Source organism: Urocitellus parryii, chromosome 7, assembly GCF_045843805.1.
Source record: "Urocitellus parryii isolate mUroPar1 chromosome 7, mUroPar1.hap1, whole genome shotgun sequence".
Lineage (NCBI taxonomy): Eukaryota > Metazoa > Chordata > Mammalia > Rodentia > Sciuridae > Urocitellus > Urocitellus parryii.
The window spans coordinates 123684307-123691538 of NC_135537.1; the positions used below are offsets into that span (position 1 = coordinate 123684307).

The 7232-nt window shown below is 39.5% G+C and overlaps 1 pseudogene; it reads left to right on the forward strand.

The window, feature by feature from the left end:
• The first annotated feature begins 2500 nt into the window (after nt 1–2500).
• LOC113197182 (formin-like protein 1 pseudogene) lies at nt 2501–3916 on the forward strand (annotated as a pseudogene).
• Nucleotides 3917–7232: the final 3316 nt, after the last annotated feature.

Genomic DNA, 7232 nt, shown 5'->3' on the forward strand with positions numbered 1-7232 from the left:
AAAGCAGAGGAACTGATATTATGAAAGAAATAGTGGAAGTATATTTTTTCAGAAGTGAGTGGCATGATAATCAAGACTGAAAAATGTCCTGGACTTTTATAGCTGTGCACACCTCCCACTTTATGATTTTAAAAGTCTTAAAGTAAACATTCAAAATCCTAAAAGAAAGAAAGTAGTTTCTCTACCAAGAATGAGAAGCAGATTGAAAGTAAATTGCTTATCAACACCATGAGAAGTTAGAAAATGATTATGAGATATCTTCAAATTTCTAAGGAAACATGATTTTCAATAAAGACAAATCAGTAATCAAATGTAAATGTAAATAAATTCATGCTCCAACATAAAATGGTTGGGATATTATGTCCCAAAATGATGTCCTTAAGTATATCTTAATCAGAGAAGAGTTGCAAGATGCTATTATTGGTGGAACAATAAATAAATATGCAAATATGAGTAAAGAATAGAGGAGAGAAGAGAGGATATTAAAATTGGGGGAATAAGAAAGCAAAGATAAGAATGTGGGTGATGATATGAATGAGGTGAATCCGCACCATCCTAGCCCAGCATCAAAATACAAGGTCTGCATTTTTAAAAAATACTATATATTTTAGTATAAACATATTATTTACAGATACCAATAGAAATAGCTTTAAAAGTTCTAAGTTAATGCCTCTAGGAAAAAGAATTTAGTAGCACAAAAGATGGAACAGGGTACGATTATTTTTTTTCATTTGTATCCCTCCAAACATTTTAATATTTTAATGACATGCATATATTACTCTGATAAAGGAACTGATTTTAAATATTAAGTTCCAAAAATCATGGTTACCTTCTTCTCTGTGCCTACTACAAATGAATCTGTACTTACAATGGGGCCACAACCTAATACACCTACTATAAGTTGAAAATATCATGGGTCAAGAATGCATCTTAAACCCCTGGCTGACCCTCCTCTCTTAGCAACACAGTACACTGTAGGGTACCCGTCATTTATTCTAGTTATTGCACGACTGATTGGAATCTTCAGCTCACCGCAGCTGCCAACACTGTGAGAGAATATTTTTCTGCATTTCTCTAGCCCCCCAAAGAGATCAAAATTCAAAATCTGAAGTATGTTTATCCTGAAGGTGTATCAGTTTTGCACCATCATAAAGTTTAAAAAAATAAGTCAAATTAATGTAAGCTAAGGACCTTCCATACTTAGGTGCAATCAAAACTCAGCCGACAATTCCAAAATTGAGAGGGATGTGTCCTTAACCCAAGCCTCTTCCTCCCGCCACCCTCCAATACCAACCAGGTTCTGGCTAGGATAGGACTCAGATTCCTAGAGAAGGCCAGAAGATATCTCTCTCCTCTTCTGGGAGAGATAAGCCAAAAGAGCTAAATGAAGAAGAAATGAACAGCAAGTGACCAAATTCTTTAGCAAATGCAGTGACCTAAAACGTCCTCACACTATGCCACACAAACAACAAAATATTTTTTCTTTTAAATAGCAAGAGACTCTTTGCAGCTTGAAGACTGATTTTACGTATTACCCCTACCTGTATTCTGTACCTTTATTTCTTAAAAAAAAAAATACACCATAAAGTCCATAACTGACATCAAAAAAAGTTCACACTGTAAGTTTAAAAATGTGGTCCTATGTTTTAAATTTCCTTTTTAGTTTGTGAATGTTAAAATGTGAACTTAAAATAGATGTGCAATCAGCAGTTGTTAGATGCAATTTCCTATATATGTCAAGTAGGTCATCTTTATTAATCATGCTTTTCAAATCCTTTCTGTCATGATTGGGCCACTCAGATGACTTGAGACTGAGGAGAGAATTATTTCTGGCTCATCTTTACTCCTAGTAGGCAGCTATTGGTGGTCTCAACCCAATTAATGAATACTTTCACCTTAACAAACCCTACACTCCAATTTTTTGTTTCTCTAACCAGAAACACTGTTAAAAGTTCTTTATTCCTCATCTACCAGCAATGCCAAGAATCAGCAATACCCCCCCAAGAGAGAAACAGCCCCACATGACAATCTTACCTCTGGGATTTCTGTTCCATGCCTGGATCTTGGCTAGTAATTTTTCACTACCTTGTTGATTTTCCAACCGTTTCCAAAGGATTTTTTTTTCCACATTTGTCTTCCTTTTGTAGATGTCCACAAATAGAGAATTGATCCAAATGATTTCATGAACCATTACTAGAAATAGAAGTCCTTCATGGGAGATGATCATTACTTCCTTTTTTACTATTTCATATTATCTGTAGCTTTTGCAATAGGAATGTACTGCTTTTTTAAAAAAAAAAATCCTTTTTAATCAGTTAAAAAAGACCTGTCTTATTTACTAAAGATACTTTAATAGAAGAAAATTTACGAAAATTCCTAAAGTCAGAGCTCCGGGCCAAGTCCCCATTGCCAGGAGACCTACACCTCCATCCTCACCCCAAATACATCCTGATCTCCTGATGTCCTTGGAGGGCCCAGACCAAAGACCAGACTAGGAGTAAAGGCCAAGAAACCCATCCAGACCGAGTTCCAGATGCCATTGTTGAACTGGGTGGCCCTGAAACCCAGCCGGATTACAGGCACCACATTCACAGAGCTCAACCATGAGAAAATGTTTCAGGAGCTGAACATGAGTGACTTCAGGGAACAGTTCAAGACCAAGTCCCAAGGCCCCAGTCTGGACCTCAGTGCTCTCAAGGGCAAGGCAGCCCACAAAGCACCCAGGAAAGCATCACTCATTGAAGCCAACAGGACCAAAAACCTGGCTATCACTCTGCGCAAGGGCAGCCTGGGACCACACCTAGAGGCCACTGAAACTTAGGACCTGCAGGCTCTCAGCCTGGACTTGGAGCTTTTGACCTGCTTCCTGCCCACAGAATATGAGCACAGACAGCCTCGTTGCCTTTGCTTTGAGCCAGAGCAGCATCCCATGGAAAAGCTGTCTAAAGAAGACTGCTTCATGCTGCACTTCAACCGCATGCTGTCCCGCCAGAGAGCATGGCCACACTCACCTTCCTGTGTCACCTCCCGGATAGATCTCAGATGCTCATGCCACAACTGAATGCCATCATGGCAGCCTCAATGTCCATCAAGTCTTTGACAAACTCTGCCAGATCCTGGATGTCGTCCTGGCCTTGGACAACTACATGAACAGAAGCAAGCATGAGGCAGCTTACGATGTCTGGCTCCCGCGTCTGGATGTGCTGCTGGAGATGAAGTCCACTGACCTGAAGCAGATGCTGCTGAACTACCCGGTGAAGGTCATTGCTGAGAAGTACCCAGAGCTCACAGGCGTCCACAGTGACTTGAACTTCCTGAATAAGAAAGTCTCAGGGTCCTTGGAAAGCTTGCGGGGGCAGGGATACGTGCTTCCTGCAGTCAGGCCTGGAGTTGACCCAGCAGGAGTTTGTATGGCAGGATGACCACCTGGTGCTCAAGTTGCTCCTGGGGGGTGGAGGGGGCGAACTCTCCCACCGTGGACAAGTTGCTGGCAGACAGCAAGACTGCTCAGGAGGCCTGTGAGTCTGTGATGGAGTACTTCCCAGAAAACCCCAAGACCACACCCCCCACCCACCATGTTCTTTTTCCTCTTTAGCTGTTACACCAAGGCCTACAAGAAAGCTAAGCAAGAGGTGGAACCATGGAAGAAAGAAGCAGCTGCTCGGGAGGACACCTTGGGCAGGGGGAGTCCCCTGTACCCAAGTCTCCACCCAAGGCCTGGTGACAACAGATAGACCTTACCTCTGAGCTGAAATGGAAGCAATGGAAGGAATCACTCATCTATGTGAGTGACCATGATGAGGTCACTGTAGACATGATCACAGATCTGTGGGACCAGTCCTACATCCGTACAGACACAGACATTGGCACCTTCCACGACACCCCGCTGCAGGTCACCTCAGACCTCTCGTTGTAGCCTATTTCCACAGGTGGATTCTGTAGGGGATGAGGCTCAAGGAAGGTGGTGCTCTGGGCAGCCCCTCCTCCTTCCATCACCCTCCTCCTGCAGCAGAGGGCAGAGTCCGGGTTTCAACCCCCAAATGCTGCTTGCAGCACCCTACACCCATCCCTCCACCCACCCTACCACCACCACCAAATAGCCCTGCTTAGCCTGAGCAGGAGCCTGGCCTGCAACTTTTAAAATGCTCCTTGCCCTCCCCCATGGAACTCCACCCCTAAGGACTCTCTTTGGGCCTTATTTTTATACAAGATTAATAAAGATCTTTGCAAAAAAAAAAAACTTAAATTCTAGGATTCCATTTCCTGGTTATTATACTGTGTTTTTAGTCCATAAATAACTAGTCAACTACTTTCAGTGTGATTATTTGGGGCATGTGTGGTGGAAGGGCAGTGGGCATGAAAATATGATTTTCACTTATTATTTTTAATAAAAATTTAATTAAGAAAATTTTATTTTTAGTGCAAATAATTTTCTATTAATAACCCTATAAAAATTCTACTTCCTCTTGAAAACTCATTCATTTTAGTCTCTTTCCATGTTAAAAAAAATGATATACTTTCAATCAAATATATGAAAAAATGTTCAACATCTCTAGCAATTAGAGAAATTCAAATCTAAAGATTTCATCACTCAAGTCAAAATGGCAGCTATTAAGAATATAAACAAAAATAAGTGTTGGTGAGGATGTGGGGAAAATGTACACTCATACATTGCTGCCAGGACTGCAAAATGGTGCAGACAATATGAAAAGCAGTATGGAGAGTCCTTAGAAACCATTTGACCCAGCTATCCCACTCCTTGGTCTATACCCAAAGGACCTAAAAACAGCATGCTATAGGGACACAGCCACATCAATGTTTATTGCAGCACATTTCACAATTTTAGCTAAATTATGGAATTAAACTAGATGTCCTTCAGTAGATGAATGGATGAAGAAACTGTGGTATATACACACAATGGAATATTACTCAGTGATAAAAGAGAATAATATCATGGCATTTGCAGGTAAATGGATGGAGTTGGGGAATATAATGCTAAATGAAGTTAGCTACTCCCCAAAAACCAAATGCCAAATGTTTTCTCTGGGATAAGGAGGCTGATTCATAGTGGAGTTGGAAAGGGGAGCATTGGAGGATTAGATGAACTCTAGATAGGGCAAAGGGGTGGCATGGGGGTAGAAAAGATGGTGGAATGAGATGGACATCATTACCCTAAGTACATGTATGAAGACACAAATTTTGTGAATATACTTTGTATACAACCATAGATACGAAAAATTGTGCTGTATATGTGTAATATGAATTGTAATGCATTCTGCTGTCATATTCAACAAATTAGAAAAAAATTTTTAAAAAGGACATTCTTTTTAAATTTTTATTAACACATATTAATTGTGCGTATTAATGGCATTCATTGTGATATTTCCATACGTGCACACAGCATGCTCTGATAAAGCTCAACCTCCTTTATTCTACCCACCCACACACACACTTCCCAATCTCTAATAATCACTATTACACTTTCAGGTCAACTTTATTTAGTTTCAACATATGAGAGAGAAAACACAGTACTTGCCTTCCTGCATCTGCTTTATTTCAGTCAACATAATATCCTCCTCTTCTATCCATTTTGCTGCAAAACACAGAATTCCATTCTCCTTTCCATTCAACTGTTGATGGGCACCAGGCTGATGCCCTATCTTAGCTATTGTGAATAGTGTAATAAACAAGGACTTGCAGGTATACTAATTTCCTTTTCTTTGGCTATGTACCAGAACTAGAAAAGCTGGATACTACGGTAGTTTTTTTGAGGAACCGCCACACTATTCTCCACAATGACTGTGCTAATTTTCATTTCTACCAACTGTGTATTAGAGTTCCTTTCTTTCCCCACATCGTCATCAGATGTATTACTGATTGTTGTTCGTTTTCACTTTGAAGGAAGCCATTCCAACAGGATGGTAGCTCATTGTACTTTTGATTTCTATTTCCCTGATGGCTAATGAAGTTGAGCATTTTTTTCCCACGTATTTGTAGGCCATGGATATTTGTTCTTTTGAAAAGTGTCTATTCAGATCATGTGCCCATTTTTTAAAAATTGTATTACATGTTTTTTATTGTTAAATTTTTTTTTAGTTTTCCTGTATATTCTGGATATTAACCCACTGCCAGATAAATAGTTGGTCAATATTTGCTCTCATTCTGTGGATTATCTCTTCATTCTGTTGATTATTTCCTTTGCTATGCAAAAGCTTTTTAATTTGGTAAGATCTCATTTGTCTGTGCTTGCTTTTGTTTCCTGAGCTATTAAATCCCATTCCAGAAAATCATTGGCTGTACCAATGTCTTGAAGTCTTTCTGTTGTTTTCTTCTAGTAGCTACAGAGTTTTGGGTCTTATATTCAGGTCTCTGATGTATCTTGAATTGATTTTTGTACAGGGTGAGAGATAAGGGTCTAGTTTCAGTCTTCCACAGACAGATAAAGAATATCCATTTTGAAACAATGATCAAGACAAGGAGTCAGGAACACCCACCTATCCTTCTCCCTCAGGACAGACACATTAAATTCCAGCCTAAGTCCTGTCTCATGACAAAGCCTTTCCCATGTCTGTGCCCAATACCAGCTTCATTCCCCTCTGAAATGGGACTTATTACATGGTCTGAGCCTCCCTGGCTTAGCTGTTTTAGAGATCAAACAAAAACCTCTGGGAAAGCAATTTTAAAACATTATACAAGCAGAAGTTACAAGTCTAATTTTTAAAGATCAACATGCCTGTTAATTTTATTTCCTTAACTGTTTGACAAAGGCCCTGTCTTTTGGCTCCTTTTGTGTATCTTCCAAAGATATTGTTTTTACAATGTGCTACAAAGCATATTGTAGAGACTTAATATAATTGAATGACTTAAAGGAAGGACAAAACTTCAATATTTATAGAACTTGATAACTCCTGTCCCCTCTTATCCTCTGCAGTAACGCACCAAACCCTTAATTGTAAAATATGTTAAATATTTATACACTGGGGCTGTACCTTTGCAGTTGGAGGTAGGACTACAAAACGAACAAATTTTTTTTCTTTCTTTGTAATTTCATAAATAAAATATTCATTCTTACCATAGATCTTGGCAACGTCAGTATGTGATTTTTTTTTTCTTCCTCTCTGTAAGTGGAGAACTTGCCAACATCCTCACTCTTGTGTTTTGAGTCATTCCTAAATAAAAGAAGGGTTCTTTGAATGCAAGCCCTGCAATATTATGACAGTTGATTTAAGAGT